We start from the raw sequence: 16,522 nt of genomic DNA on the forward strand, positions 1-16,522 counted from the left end.
ACTTAGATCGGAGCCAACGGACCACAGAGTTATGAAAATGAGGCCCGACCATAAACTTACTGGTTTTGAATACTTTTAGCTAGGTTGTATGCTCAATTATAACTATAAATCCACTTGGTAATACCATCACCAAATGAATAAATAGTTCCCTTTTTACACAGATGCATCTTCATTGGGTCCAAAGAGTAAAGAAAGAGCTCTTGATTGGAAATCAGAATACCAAGGCCCATGTCCGGCAAATCATTTCTAACTTCTCTGGACTTGAAGATTTTCCCATTTGTAAAAGGGAGAAGCTGGTAGTGACCACTAGACTCTCTCGAAAGTCTATTATTCCAGACCACTCAGGTACAGAAGATGATCACAAATACCTGTTGGTCAAGGTCAAGGATAAAGGAATATGCTGATTGCACCCCTGTGGCATTGAAACCAATGGAGCTTGGTAGATACGGAAAAAATGTAACAGCCACCTGTCTGAAAAAAACAAACTCGCCACCATTGAGTCCATTTGAACTCCCAGTCACCCTGGAGGACACGGTAAAACTGCTGCAGCGGGCTTCTGAGACTGTGACTCTTTACAGGAGTAGAAAGCCTCATCTTTGTCCCTCAGAGATGTTGGCGGTTTTGAACTGCTGACCTTGTGAGTAGCAATTCAACATATAACCCATTATACCACCTCCTACCAAACAGAGAGGCTCACGCCAGCCAAGAAGCTGGGGGCCAACGAGTACCACAGAAAAGCTAATTTTAGAATGGAAGATTTCAACACATTGCTAAGAAGTCCACTCACAACCAAAGAGTATCAGAAACATGTAGTGACAAAAAAAAAAACCCCAAAATTTCTATTTCAGACTGGATCAAGCTCTGCAGTATTGATTTTTTTTTGTCTTCCAATAATTCTATTCACCCATCCCACCAGACCCCAAATGTTATAGAGTAGCCCAAGGACCGCAGGGTTTTCTTGGCTGTCATCGATACGAAAGCAGGTGACCAGGCCCTTTTATCGTGATGTCACTAGACAGATTTGAACTGAGAACCTTAAGAGCAGCAGCTGAGCACAAATCACATGCTCCACTCAAGAACCCCAAACTACCACCACCAAGAACGAAAAACACTGAGCCGGAATCAACTCGGTGCCAGCGAGTTTGGTTCTCAGGGTTTAATCCAGAGGTAACCATTCAAGGGTTTTTCGGAGCTGGGATCTTGATGCATTTTGACTTTCGGTACACCAGTGGGCCACACCATGAAACTGCTCATTGGGCCACTATCCGAGGCAACCCAGGAGGGGGGCCAGCTTTCCTTTGGACTCTGGTCAGACTCTTTAAACGCAACCCCCCTGGAAGACAGGTCAGAGAAGGAATCACTTAACCCTTCGGGAAACAAAGGCACACAACCGTGGAATCATTTCACCAGTTTTCTGGAAGGAGGCCTTGTGTCAAGCTATCAAATCATGACTCTCCCTTCTACCCGGGCTCCAGGTACTTCCCCGTGTGGATTGGAGGATTAAAAGATTAAACACATGGAAAACACACACACACATAATATGAATCCATCCATTCATGAAAATGCCGGGGGCACAAACTCCCATAATGCCCACTTACAGTCAAAAGCCCTTTTTTGGTAAATATCATTAATAGACTCATCTAGAGTCATAATTCATCTGATGAGCCAGTTAATTATTAATTTTCATACATCATTTCATTTCCTCAGGCTACATTTAGCCTGTGTTACATTTTCCATTCCTTACTCTGCACACATTTCTTACCCTGCAAAGCAAAACTGAGAAGGGGGCACAAAAGACTGCTTAGCAAACTGGTCCTGAAGTCGGCTTTTCAGTAAGTACTCATATAGTTGGCTAAGGGCCCTGGTGGCAGAGTGGTCATGCCTTGGATTGCTAGCCACATGGTCAGTGGTTCAAAGCCACCAGCAGGAGGAAGGATGAGATTTTCTGCTCCTGTGAAGATTTACAGTCTCAGAATCCCAAGGGGGCAGTTCTACTCTGTCCTATAGGGTCCTATAGGGTCACCATGAGTCAGAATTAATCTGATGGGAGTGAGTTTGGAATTTTTTATAGATGGCTAAGCAAGGATGTACTTTGGACATGTGTCAGAAGAGACCAGTCCATCATGCTTGGTAAAGGGTGAGGGCAAGGGAGATTCGGGGGCAGGGGGGTGCCATGGGGAGTTACTAACCATGGATACAAGAAGGAAGAAAATGATCTAAACTGATTGTGGTAATCATTGCCCAACTCCTTATATTTATAAGGAGTCGTATGTTACATGAATTGAATTGTATGGTACGTTAGTTATATGTCAATAAAACTGTTAAAAAAATTAAATCAAATAAGCGCCTTAGGGGCCCTTCTTATTCTTCCCTTGGAGTTAATGATTGCTTCATTTCATTAACGCTGGCTCGTTCAGCATGGCTCTGCCTGGATCCTCTACCAGGCCCGAGCCATTCCCAACTGGCTTCCCTTGGGAAAGCTTTTGTCACCAGAAGAAAACAGAAATGACAAGGCTATTGAGCGAGAATGCGAGGTAGTCTCATGCTCGGCTGCAGCGGAGAGTACATTTTGCAATTTAATCTCGGCTGGCGGTGACAACTGAATGTTCTCAAGTACCAGGAGCTGGTTTTCACCAAGCAGCATGTACCTTGGCCGAGCGCAGGTGACTGGCCCCTCAGAAAAAAATTGTATAAACAAAAGCCAATCAGGTCGGTCGTTTTATTGGCAACAATATAAACACAGCTATATTAGATGTCACCAATAAATCAAAACGATCCTTGTCTGCAATTTTAACCAGAGGGAAGTGCAAACATGTACCCTAGGAAGCCGTAGATATTACAGAGGAAACGCACAGGGTGTGGGCTGCCTCGTTCCTCGAAATTGAACTTGAAGGGGCCTCTATTATGATAAATCAGCCCACAACAAGGGCTAGTCCTCCACGGCGGCGGTCTCACCGGTGTCTCCGGCAGGCACAGAATGTACATCAGAAGCTAGAGAGTAACAGGTGTGAGCATGCTCCATCACGGAGACACAGGTACGCAGAGGGCTCGCGTTCACTTGATACTCCCGAGACTGAAATTCAGCAAACACATGAGAATCTCTGAGACCACAGCCACCTTGAGGGATTCAGAAAGCCAACCATCATGCCGGTGGCCCAGGACTGAGCAGGGTACACAAGGTCACCTGTGTCTGCGCCTACTGGATGGCACTTAGCAAGGTCTCATCTGGGCGACTCTGAGACCGCTGACAGGTTTCTCCTGAACACCAAGTTCCCCACGATGTGAATCAATGTAGTCACCAATAAGATGAAGTCAAGGGAGCCTAGTTCTGGGTGATAGCAATTACAAATATAGAGACTCATGTGGGTTTCTTCCAGAGACATCAGGCCAATCATCCGAGGAAAACTCAGCAGAGAAAAAAGAGGGAAAAAATGAGGTCCCATGAACACAATGATCAATTAATTAGAAAGTTGGATTTGTCTGACCTGTAGACTCAATCAAACCCTTGGCGATCTAATGAGAGAGCGACATCGTTTGCATTTCTTGGAGCCCTGGTGGTGTAGTGGTTACTCATAGGGCTGTTAAACCCACAAGGTCAACAGTTCAAAACAACCATCTGCTCCGTGGGAGAAATAGTAAGCTTTCTACTCCCTTAAAAAGTTACAGTCTTGGGAATCCAGGACAGACAGACCCCTCAAGACCAGTGGGGAGAGTGGCATTATCTGGAGGGTGGAAGGAAGGTGGGGTAAAAGGGGGAACCAATCACAAGGATCTACATTTAACCCCCTCCCTGGGGGACGGACACCAGAAAAGTGGATTAAAGGAGACATCGGACAGTGTAAGACATGACAAAGTAATAATAAATTATCAAGGATTCATGAAGGAGTGGGGGTGGGAGGGAGGGGAAAATGAGGAGCTGATGCCAAGGGCTCAAGTAGAAAGATAATGTTTTAAGAATGATGGTGGCAACAAATGTACAAATGTGCTTGGACACAATGGATGGATGTAGGGATTATAAGAGCTGTACAAGCCTCCAATAAAATTATTTTAAAAATAAAAGTTGCCATCTCAGTAACCCACAGGCACAGTTCTACCTTGTCCTATAGGATCGCTGAGTCAGAATCATTCTTGAGTTTGGAGTGTCCGTTGGTTTGGGACATTCTAAACTTTTCTTAAAAATGAAAGCAACCCTTCCCATGTATATGAAATAAATCGACTCAGGTGTCTTTCTGAAGGCCCATCAATGGTTATTGAGATAGTTAAGGTTTATTGTACCAGCCTGGCCGATAAACACATGTGGGATTAACTGAAGAGCGGAGAGAGAAATGGCTTGGTGAGCCTCACCTTTCTAATTCTGGGGTCTGTTGCTTTCTGATGGTCGGACCAGGGTGCAGTTGCCCTACCGGTTCCCTACTTCAGCTGACAAGGCTCACTTCCTGTGAGACATCCCTGAGGAGAAGCCACATGGACCTACCCCGATGTAGCCCTGGGTGCTGGAGCACCCGTGTGGAGACCCCTGCCAGCGCTGAGATGCTTACATACTCACGGATTCGGCTTTCCTCCTGCAGTCGGCGTCATAGTGTGTGTTTTGTGAGATGGAGGAGGACTTTGTGGATTGGTGTTGGACATAGGGCTAATGTTGGACTTATGGACTTGGACAACACTGGGTTGGGATGCTTTATATAAAACTGTCTCTTATACACATACGAGTTTCTGTGCATTCATTTCTCTGGCCACCTAGACCAACACAGAATATGAACCCTAACCTGGGGCAGGAGAAAGGCAGGGGAGAAGGAGGGGACACGAGGAGGAGAAGCAAGGGCTGGATCCATAGCAGGAACGTGTTCTCTGGTTAGACCATTCTGAATCAGGAGCAGCCTTAAGAAATGCCCACACGATGTTGGTGAGTCCCGACTGCTGGAAGCAATTCAGAACACTGCAAAGATTGAAGGGGCGGGGCGGGGGGTAGAGTTCTGCTAGAGGGCAATTCTACAGTCAAGTAACCTCCCAGAACCCACCACTGACCCTATATAACTCTACCACCCTCCTGACTCCCTACATGGCACTACTTGCAAAAGCATAGTGGTTACATGTTGAGCTGCTAACCACAAGTTCAGCAGTTCAAAACCACCCGCTGGTCCTTGGGAGAAAATTGAAGCTTTCTACTCCCACAGAGTTACAGTCTCAGAAACCCACAGGAGCAATTTGGTGGGGCCTGCTAACCTTTCTCTTCGGGAGAAAGCAGAAGCCTTCTACTCCTTTACAAAGTTACAGCCTTGGAAAAACACATAGGCACAGTTCTGCCCTGTCCTCTAGACTTGTGAGCCAGAATCCACTCGATGGCAGTGAGATGTTGCTGTTAGGTGCCACAGAGTCGGCTCTGACCGGTGTACAGCAGAACGAAACACTGCGAATGGATCCTACGCCTGACCTCATGAGTTGGTCAATTGCACCGTCGTCGGTAAATATCAGCTCAGCAACCCACTAACTGAATCAAGATCAAACCATGGACAAGGCTGGGTCCCCCCTGCTGCAGAGGGCAGGGGGGGGGCATTCTCTGCATAGGAGCCTCCCACCCCACTCCCCACCCTACCCCCTTCTCAGAATACAGAGGTTAAAAACCAGGGGTTCAGGGGATAAAACGAACACAAAACTGTCTTTGAGACTGTGAGTTTTCCAAACTGTGTTCTTCGTATGACTCCAGCCATCAGAAGCTGAAAAGGGGGGATTTGAAACGGAAAAATGAGCACATTCCCCATGACGTCACCACTGAATTAATTACCTGGATTTCGAAGCGCGGCAAAGGCCGCGTGGCCACAGCTGGAGACAGCCACGGTGGCCTCTGATTCAGAAACGTTCCAAGGAGAGTCACTGGTCAAAGAGTTGTTTTCATTCGAACAACAGAAACCACAACAACACTCCTCTACCCCAAGATGGGCATAAGGTGGTCGGACCCGGCCAACCCCAAGAGCATCCTGGGCCTTGTCGCCCGTGAACGCAGGAGCAGCTATTTGCAAGACTCAAAAGGACCATTCTTTTCAAAGGGCAAGACCAAGTATGTGCCCATGGAAAATTCTAGAAACAAGGCAGCATTCCTCACTCATCAAGACCCAACATTCAAGCTGACGACAGAGCCCCGATCACCTGGGTGACCGAGCACCCCCAAGGCGGCGATGGCTGAAAAATGAGCAACACTGCTATTTTTAGCTGCTGGTCGGCAGACCTTTGATACAAGTCAGACTGCGCCCATGACGTCACTGGGGCCTCGAGAAGGTTCACAGCAATGACTAGGCCCTGAAGCAACATGACAACATGGTGATTTTTATTATTATTATTCTTTAAAGCTACATGAGTGACTCAGTCAGAGTTACAGACAGAAATGGAATCTCCTGGTCATGCTAGAACGGTTGGGAAAACATGAATCCATTTCTTCACACACAGGAGTCTCGGGAATTCAGCCCCAGCCTGGCATCGAACTGGCCCCCTGTGCACAGTGTGCAGCGGTCTGCAGAGGAAATCCCATTGTGAATCTGGCTCAGAACTTCAGAAAGTCTCCACTGGCTATCGGGGTGCCCTGGGGCAGGGGCTGATCTCAGCCAGGGGAGCCCTCTCTGCCCATCCGCAGTTCAGCAGGCCTCACTGGCTGGGGGTGGGGGTGTATGCACCAGCGCTCACGGTCCTGGCCTTAAAGGCATCCAGTCTGACTCTCATGGATCCACCTGAGCTCTTGGTCTCTAGGAGACTCTCAGTGGCGTTTTGAAAGAGATCGCTGTCTACTCTGACCCGTGGTGGCCCCACATGACAGTGCAGAACTGCCCACCGGGTCCTCCCGGCTGTGATCCATGCCAAAGCGGACAGCCAGGCCTTTCTTCTCAGCGCAGCTAGTCGGGTTCCAAACGCCGACCTTCGGGTGAGTGGTTGAGCCCAGAGCACCTTCGCCCCAAGGGCCTCCTCAGCTAGTGTGCAGACGGCCACCCTGGGGCCCAGGGACACCAAGCGAGCACACCATTGGAAAAAAGGGTGGCGGCTGCCTCGCCAGACAGAGTGGCCACTGACCTTCACTTGTGAAAATGCAACCTCTGAAAAGTACCCTCAGGCAGTGTGCATTCAGACAGCTGTGCCTGTGGACACGACGACACGATTAAACACAGGAAGCAGAGAAGTACATAGTGATACGTGTCGTTTACAGCACACGCTTCAGGGAAAGGCATCGTGGGGTACAAGTGGGGCTGCTAACCGCAAGGTCGGCAGTTGAAAACCACCAGCCGTTCATTCCTCGGGAGAAAAGACGAGGCCTCTACTCCCTTGCAGAGTTCCAGCCTCGGAAGCTCACTGGGGCAGATCCACCCTGTCCCAGAGGGCGTCTGTGAATTGGCATCGAGGTGGTAGCTGCGGGTTTGGTTTGGTTTGATTCAGTAGCAAGACCACTACAGTATAGGGAGTGTGCTATTTACGTAACATTTAAATTGTATTAGTTATTGAAAGAAATTTAGAGATCACATGAAGCGCCCTGGTGGCAGAGTGGACTACACATAAGGCAGCTAACCACAAGGTCAGCAGTTTAAAGCACCAGCCGCCCCATGGGAGATGAGGCTCTCTACTCCCATAAAGAGTTACAGTCTCATAAACACACAGGGGCAGTTCTACCCTGTCCTATAGGGTCGCTATGAGTCAGCAAAAACTCGGTGGCAATGGGTTTGTTTGGTATAAGAGATGACTTGAAATAGAAGGGAAGACCAGTATCGGTTATCTACCAAAAGGAAACTTTTGTACAAGCAACTGGAGCATCTTTGGGTTTGGGCCTCCATTTTTGGAAGCAACCTGGGAACTAATCCCCTCAGATACCAGGCCACAACTGAATATACTTATACTAAGGCCACAAACTGGGCTGCAATCTTCAAAGTCCAAAGTTCAAATCCGCTAGCAGCTCTGAGGGAGAAAGCTGGCTGGGGCTTTCCGATCCAGTCAACAGTTACAGTCTAAGAAACCCAGTGGGGTAGCCCATCCTGTGCTATCCGGTCACTATGAGTCGGCATGGACCAGACTGGAGTGAGATATATGAAGAGGTGTCAGAAAGTTCATGGACAAATTCCATGATCTTTTCATCCCATCTTCCCTCCAATATTTTGGCTTCCCCTCGCATATGTGCGTGTAGCTCTCATTTACTCACTCACTGAAAAGCTAACAGCCAAGAAAACCCAATGGAGCTCATTCCCACTAGACAACCCAGGCACTGCCGGGAGGGGAAATCAACTCCCGGTTTGGTTCATCCTATGAAGTACTGCTGGGCCACCATCTAATTCCTCTAAGTCAAACTCTTCCAATCGCTTTTAAAGAGGAGTCTACAGTATATTGTGTCAAACGAACAGAGCCAGGCCCAACCCGAGAGTCTATCTTGACTGATGCCACTTACGGAAGGCACAGTTTTCAAAAAGAAACAAAATTCACAGACAACATGAACAGATGTTGAAGGTGTCAAGAGGACAGCTAACTTGGGGTGGGGGGCACAGGTAGTGACAAGAATGAATATGTGAGAAATTTCTGGGGTGTTGGCAATGTTCTGTTTCTTGATCTGGGTCCCAGGTAGCCAATTATATTCAATTTGTGAGAATTGACCAACCTGGAGGTCTGTGCACTTTTTTGCCATTTTTAAAAAGCTTGGCTTCTGGGTCCACTCTGCTTGCAGTAAGTGAGAAGCTAGGAAAGCTTGGGGCTTGGGGGTTGTGGTAGTTATATAATAGTTTGTCAGTTTGAGAGGATTAAGAGTGAATGATGTATATATAATGATAGGAAAAGAGATCTATGTACATATATTTATAAGTTAAGTATCAAAGTAGCAGACAGACATTGGGCATCTACTTAAGTCCTCCCTCAATGTAAGAACACTTTGTTCTAATAACTTGGCATTCCGTGATGCTCACCTTCCCGACATGATGGCTGAAGATAAAATGGGTGCATAGCAAATGTGGCCAAGAACTCTGATGGTGCCCAGCTATCAAAAGATATAGCATCTAGGGCCCTAAAGGCTTGAAGACAAACAACTGGCCATCTAGCTGAGAAGCAACAAAGTTCACATGGACGAAGCACACCAACCTGTGTGATCATGAGGTGTCGATGGTATCAGGTATCAGGCATCAAAGACACAAAACAAAAAATCATATCAATGTGAATAAGGGGGAGTGCAGAGTGGAGACAATTGGACATCCAGTTACAGAAGGGTCACAAGGAGGAGACAGGTCAGTCACGGTGAAGTATAGCACTGTTGAAACATACAGCTTTCCTCTAGTTCTTTAATGCTTCCTCCCCCAACTATCATGAATGACCCCACTTCTACCGTACAAATCCGGCTAGACCAGAGCATGTACATTGGTTCAAATAAGAGCTGGAAACAAAGGGAATCCAGGACATATAAACCCCTCGGGACTCATAATGGAAGTAGCGACACCAGGAGCGTAAGGGGAAGGTGGGGGAAGAATGGGGGAACCAACCACAATGATCTACATATAGCCCCCTCCCTGGGGGATGGACAAGAGAAAAATGGGTGAAATGAGACATTAGTCAGTGTAAGACATGGGAAAATAATCATTTATAAATTGTTGAGGGTTTGGGAGGGGAGGTGGATGGAAATAATGAGGAGCTGATACCAAAGGGCTCATGTATAAAGAAAATGTTTTGAAAATGATGATGGCAACAAATGTCCAAATGTGCTTGACACAATGGATGGATGGAGTGTTATAAGAGCTGTATGAGCCCCTAATAAAATGTTTTTTAAAAAAGAGAGAAGGGATAGTCTAGCCTGTCAATCAGGTCATGCCAATGGGACTTCTGTGTGGGCACGGCCTTCTCCTGAGGGTTCTAGGAGCTCCTGTCTTCCTCCTTAGAGATGGGTGACACTCTCTTTCTCTGCTCACTCCCTGAGAGACATTGCAACTGATAAGACACATGGAACTACACTAGTACCCTGAGCTGGAGAAGCCACATGGATCTACCCTGATACTTACAACGCCATTGGACCCACAAGACTTTCTACCAAATGGCCTGTGATCGTCCTGCATTGAGCATCATTGCATGTGTTTCATGAGTCTCAAGAGGAATTTATAGATTGGTATCGGACCTATGGGCTAATACCGGACTTATGGACTTGATCTGGACTGGGCTAGAATGTTTTCTCAATATTCAATTGCTCTTATATATACGTCTCTTTCTTACACAAATATGAGTTTCCCTGGATTTGTTTCTCTAGTCTACCCAGACTAACACAAGGGTCTTTCCATGAAATTACTGGTTCAGGTCCTCTTCAAAGCATTGCTCTGTAACTCCTTCTCAAATGAAAAGAGGAATGTGTTCTGATTGTGTGGATTTCTTTCAACTCTGCCACGGGCTTATTGACTATCCTACTTTCAGTCCTGACGGAGGCTGTGAGCCCCCCACGTTCAGATCTGCGTTTCCACCTTCTTTCTCATTGCCTCCACGGAGAACAATGGGAGTGACCCAGGAAATGTTTTCTCCAGGGGAGGAGAGTTTACACGAGGCGCTGCTTCCTGAATGATCGCCTTGGAGAAGGGCTCCTTCTACACTCGGGGAAAGGAACAAGCTTGCGTCCCAATCCCGGAGCCCGATGAGCTGGGCAACCATATTTAATTTGCTAGCAGGAAGCAACAAACCCCCAGGAACAAACACTGGGAATACTGGGCTGTCTTCTGCCAGATTACTTAGGGCCAGCTGGTACAGACAAGAATGGGATGTGGAGTTAGCTGGTGGTGTGGTGGTTATGCCTTGGGTTGCCAACCCCAAGTTCAGCAGTTCAAACCCATCAGCTGCTCTTCAGGAAAAAAGACTTGACTTTCCATTCCCCTAAAAAGTTGCCACCTTGGAAAACTACAGGGGTCGATCTATTCAGTCCTATAGGGTCTATGTGTCAGAATAGACTTAATGGAAGTGAGTTTGTTTTTTAAGTTTGTTCCTGCCCGTTTGGGTCCAGTAGACATTTCATCTAATAAGTAATGTGAGTGAGTCCTGGTGCCTCAATGGTTAGACACTGGACTGCAAATTGAAAGGTTGGGGATAGGAACCCAGTTGGCAATTCGAAAGTCAGAGGAGTAAAGGCTTGGCGGTGGTCTCCTCCCATAAGGACCACCGTGAGGAAATCCTATGGGGCAGATGCACTCACTCAGGATCACTGCCAGTCAAGTTGGTCTCAAGGGCACCTCACAGCAGGTGGACCCAGGCTGGGTTCCACCAATCACCTACTTGGAGGGAAAGTAACTTCTTCCCAAGGGAACAAGTAACTACTACAAACATCCCATTCCTGAGCAGAGACGATTGGGTTTAAAGAACTGGCCACAATTGGGTGACCAGGGAGATGTTCTTCCCAAAATGGCCTAGGGAAAGAGCTGGGCGACCAGGCCATTATTAAGGATTCATTTGCATGTTTTCGGCGTCCTCTCGGGACCAGGCAAAGGAATTGAGATATTCCCTAAAAGATGCAGTAGCAACCACAATAAAGTGACAGTCACCAACCTGGTAACTCCCTCCCTCACTGCCTAGGGACCCTGTGGGACAGGGAAGAGCTGCCCCTGTGAGTTCCAAGACTGCAACTCTTCACTGGGATAGAAAACCTCATCTTTCTCCAGAGGAGCAGCTAGTGGCTTTGAACTGGACAACTTTCAGTTCAAAGTCCATGGCCACCAGGGCTCCTACCAGGAAGGTAAAAAGGATTGGAGAAATGACTAAAGAGCATGCCCCATCCTTCCCTGCAAGAGGGGTACTGCCAGACAACTAGTGACGAGGGCAGAACTGTTAACCACGGTCCTGACACAGCAGCACACAACCCTGTCTCTGCATCTCAGGTAAATGCGTGAACAGTAGTCCTTGTGGTTGCTGCTTTCCAGGCAAGCTTATTGCTTCCACCTGCTTCAGCCATGGCCACTGGCAGCATACTGGGGGTGGGGGTGGTAATGAGTGGGGAGATCAAAGCCAACACAAGTTGGTACCAACACACACACACACACACACACACACACACACACAGGTTCAGACTGAAGAGCGAGGGTCCCTGTGGGGTGAGCAGCAGCGGCAAACTCGGGGCTCAGTACATCCCGGCAGAAATCCTGACTCACCAGCCCTGCCAGCAGGGACCAAAAAAAGTAGACTTGGCATTGAGTCTTGGGTTGAACCCCAGGCCAAGAAACGCTTTCTGAACTGGGACCCAGAGCCTTGAGCGTTCACCCTGGGCTGGGCACACCTGGCTGGAGGCCCCTGGGTCTCAGGGTTCCGGTTGTCTCCTCTGGCTGTCCTGATACAAAGTCCTGCGTAGCTTTTGGTTCAAACCTACTTAAGATTTCTTCTTCCCATAACCCAGTCCACTGGGGGGGCAGCTGCAGGATTCCCCTTTCCTCACCAACTCCAGGACCACATGACCCCCACGTTACAGAGGTGCTGGTATCCTGGGACAAGAGAGGGAGAGGGGGTCCCCCTGGCTCTGCAGCCTTGGGGAGGAGCTTGCAGACCCTAGTCTGTTACAGAGAGCTGCCATCCCCAAACCCAGTGGCCCGCGGCCACTGCTTGCGCGATCCGCGATCCGGAAGTAACTCTCCCACCCCACCAACCGCGGACAGCATCGACGCTGGGGCCGGAGAATCTGGGAGCCCCAGGATCACAGGGGAGCTAGAGGAGAGGCGGGCGGGGCTCGGCCGGAAGAGCGCTGCCCTGATGGGTCCCTTGTCCTCCAGCCGGGCCCAGGGCAGTGGCTGGCCTCCAGACCAGGCAGCTCCCAGCACGGAGCTGCAGCCGTTCAGCGAGTGGAAAAAACAAAACAAAACAAAAACAAACTCGCGCGGCTTCCTGTTGTGCAATCCGGCTCCAGTGAGCCACCGAGACCCAGTCCAGGGCCCGGGGATCCCCGACCCAGGCCCTCGGGGCTCCAGACCCTCAGCGGACCTCCCCCCCCCCCATGCTTTGTGCCCACCCGCCCCCAGGAATTCCGAGGAGGGCGCTGCGAAGCCAGAAAGGACCTTCCCTCAGTTTTCCCCGCCAGGTACCTAATTGAATCATCCACAGATGACAAATGCTTCGCGTCCAAGTTTCCCAGACACTTGGGTGACTTCCTCACCCCCGAGGTGACTTGTCGGCCCGAGTGAGTAACGTGGAAGTGGCGCTGGGGGGTGGGAGGGGTGGCAGGCCAGGTGCGTGGTCTAGAACGGCCGCTCACTCACCAGCCGTGGCCAACTTCAACACACACACACTCACACACACACACACTCACACACACACACATTCACTCACTCACTCTCATTTGTAGGGTCGGGGCCGCGCGCGGGACAAAGTCCCCGCGACCAGACACTTTCCAAACAGCGCTGACATTTTGTCGAGCCCCATAAAAATGGAAACGGCGGTGACGGACTCGGCGGGGGGTGGGGGGACGAGCGCGTCGCGGCGGCGTGGGAGGGTCACGGTCATTGCCCGGCGGCTATGGGGTTGGGCTTGGTCCACGAGACGGACCCTGGGTCCCCCAAGCCCACGACCTCCCTGAGACGTGGGGACGTGGCGTGGGGCGAGGTGGACGGCCACCGCCGCGGCCGTGGGGCACCTCAAACACATGGAACGTCACAAGGCCACTGTCCCCGCGTGTGCGCGACAGACCCCAGGCCCGCATCCCTCCCTGCCTCTGCAGAGTTCCCCGTGGGGCGGGGAGGGGGACGCGCAGGGGCGGGTGGCCGACCCGGAGCATCCAGCCCCGGGCCAGACTGGGTCAGCAATGCGGTCCCCGCAGTTAAAAAGAGAAAGCCTAAACTGAAACTCTGGCTAATTACTGAGGAACTTTAAAAGCTTGTTGATTTCCTTCGGGCACAGCTCCCTTTGCAACCGGCAGGAACGCAGCTTGACCCCAAGTGACCCCCCGCGGTGAAGTCGCTCTGCATAAACAGAGGACTTTTCCAGAATACTGGGCGTGGGGGGAGCGCGTAGCCTTCGGGAGCGCCAACGCCCCCCCCAACGCACACCCCAAGTCCGCGCGGACAAACTCGGGTTCTTAGTTGCTCCTCGGCGCCTTCACCCCTCCACGCTCCAGCGCCCACTTTCGCTCCCCCTTCCGCCAGCGACCAAAGTCCCTCCGGCCCCCACTTACCAGGTAACCAGGATTTCCACAACAAAGCCGGCGCGCGGGTCCCCTCCTGCTCCGGCCAGCCTGCCGGGTGACAGCGGCGGCGGCGCTCCAGCCTGCGACGCCTTCCCCGGGCAGCCCTCCGCGGACGCCGAGCGCCCGAGCCGGGGTGCGCGCGCGGGGACCAGGGCGGCGGCGGCGGCGGCACGGGCGGGGGCGCGCGGCGGGACCCTCACCGCGCACCCGCCGACAGCGCTTCCCGAAAGTTGGGTGCCCACCCGGAGCCGCGCCCGCCCTGCTCAGCCTCCTCGCGGCCGGCCGGCCCGGGTGTCGAGCTGGTCGCCGTCGGGAGGGTCGCGTCGCGTCGCGTCGCGGGACGGGCCCCGCGCTGGAGGCGGTGCGCGCCGCGCTCTGGGCTGCCCGGCGGCGCGGCTGCGGCTGCGGCTGCAGGGGGAGGGCGCAGCGGGGATGTGTGTGCGGCCCAGAGCCGGCCAGCAGCCAGCTGCTTCCTGAGTGTGAGCGCCCAGGGGGCGGGTGCCGGCTGGAGGCGGGCTCGCAGGTCACCAGACCGGCCAGTCCGCGGGCTGGCCTGCGTCCCTCTCCACGCGCTGCTCGGATACACACACGCCCCTTCCCAGCGCCGCGGGTCCGGGCGCTCGCTCGGGAGGTGGGTCGGCCAGGGAGACCCCGCACTTTCTACCCGCCCTACTCGAGGTGGAGGTGTGGGTTCCTTCTCGAACGTGAAAGAGTGCCGGTGTGTCCACAGCGATAAAGGGGAAACTCACGAAGAGGAAGAGGCGGGTAGCTAAAGAGGGAAATTGCCTGAGAGTCCTTCTTCAGGGGTCTGTGGCTGATTGGATTCACCGGTCCACTATTTAGGAAACTTGATAGGTGAGCCCTGAGGGCGTGTTCTTCAAAGAAAATGTAAAGAGGAGGAACTTGGATGGTGTAAGGGGCTGGGCTGCTGTGGGAAAGGTAGGAGGACCAGGCCATTCAGAAGTGCCTCAGAAGAAAGGCCTGGCCTTGTACTTCTTGTGGAGAGGGAATTGGCATCAGCTCTGAAAACCCTATGGCGCACAATTCCTCTCTCTCTCTCTCTCTCTCTCTCTCTCTCTCTCTCTCTCTCTCTCTCTCTCTCTCTCTCTCTCTCTCTCTCTCTCTCTCACACACACACACACACACACAACCACTGGGAGTCAAAGGGGGCTTGGTGGTAACTGGTAAAAGCCTGGGAGAGAGACGGGTGGTAGAAATTGCACAGAAGTAACATTCTGAGCCCAGGCTACTGCGAGAGGAAGGGCATTGCCTGGGTGCTCACATCCACTATTCTAGTGGGTTCGGAATGCAACACCCCCACCCCCACCCCGCTTCTTGCTCTCCATAAGTGAAGCTCTCTCTAAGCTAAGGCCCTCTGTCCTGTTTCCATCGGCAGAGCCATCAAGAGCAGACCTGCTGCTCGTGATTCCCCATATGTCCTGCGAGAGATACCCAGTCTCCTCCTGGTATGCAAGGCACCCAGAAGCTTCTGCTTGCCCCCTCGTCAGGAAGAGAATGATGCTCACTGAGAAAAGTGAATTAAGATGTCAAAAGACACTAAGAACCCCGCCTGGTACATTCATGCAGCCGTTAGGCTGTGACCCTCAACATGTGCAGTTCAAAACCACCAGCCACTCCTCTGGGGACAGGCAGGGCATTCTCTTCCAGCAAAGGGTTACAGTCTTGGAAACTCACAGAGGGGCAGTTCTACCCTGTCCTGTGGGGCGCTGTGAGTCAGCATCCACTCCATGGCAGTGAGTGTGGGCTTTTTTTGTTTGCTTGCTTGCTTTTTAAGTCTGTGTCTCTGGGAGATGGTGCAAACTAATAATGGGCTTGGCTGTCACAGAAAGATCAGTGGTTCAAGGCCACCTGAGTGCACCCGGGAAGAAAAGCCTGGCAAACTTGTGGATGAGCCACCATTGAACACGCTGTGGAGCAAGCTTCTTCTCTGACAGGTGGGGGGCGGCAGGAGTCAGAACCAACTATTGGTTACAGCCTGTTCCAGCAGCCCTGGAGGCATAGCAGCTACGCCTTGGGCTACTTCACCGGAGAAAGACACGGCTTTCTACTCGCGTAAAGAGCTTCAGTCTTCCGCGGGGCAGTTCTACCCTGTTCTACAGGGCTTCTGCATGTCGGAATTGACTGGATGGAAGTGGGTGTCCCTAAGGACTCGTCACTCGCGTGTAACTTAGCTCGAAGAGGGTGGATCCCGTGCCCAAGAGAGATGCTCTCAGCTACCCCCAACGACTCACCCCCAGGAAACCAGACCACAGAGCACTTCAGCACTTCTCCCGTGTCTCATTTTGGAAGGAATCTTCCTGGAGTCCGTCTGTCTCCATGGTGTTCGTGCCACCGGGGAGTTCGATTTACACAATCCTTGACAGG

The 16,522-nt window shown here is 51.3% G+C and overlaps 1 protein-coding gene across 3 annotated transcripts in view; it reads right to left on the bottom strand.

The window, feature by feature from the left end:
- GLIS3 (GLIS family zinc finger 3) overlaps positions 1–14,316 on the bottom strand; it is a 439,975-nt gene extending 425,659 nt beyond the window's left edge. For 2 of the 3 annotated variants that reach the window (XM_075559879.1, XM_075559878.1), the window contains exon 1: positions 14,126–14,264. The gene's annotated coding sequence lies outside the window, so the exon portion shown is untranslated. Of the gene's footprint in view, positions 1–14,125 lie in introns of all 3 variants that reach the window. The other variant, XM_075559880.1, reaches the window with a different exon arrangement.
- Between the last annotated feature and the right edge of the window lie 2,206 nt (positions 14,317–16,522).

The sequence above is a fragment of the Tenrec ecaudatus genome, chromosome 10 (genome assembly GCF_050624435.1).
Source record: "Tenrec ecaudatus isolate mTenEca1 chromosome 10, mTenEca1.hap1, whole genome shotgun sequence".
Taxonomy (NCBI): Eukaryota; Metazoa; Chordata; class Mammalia; order Afrosoricida; family Tenrecidae; genus Tenrec; species Tenrec ecaudatus.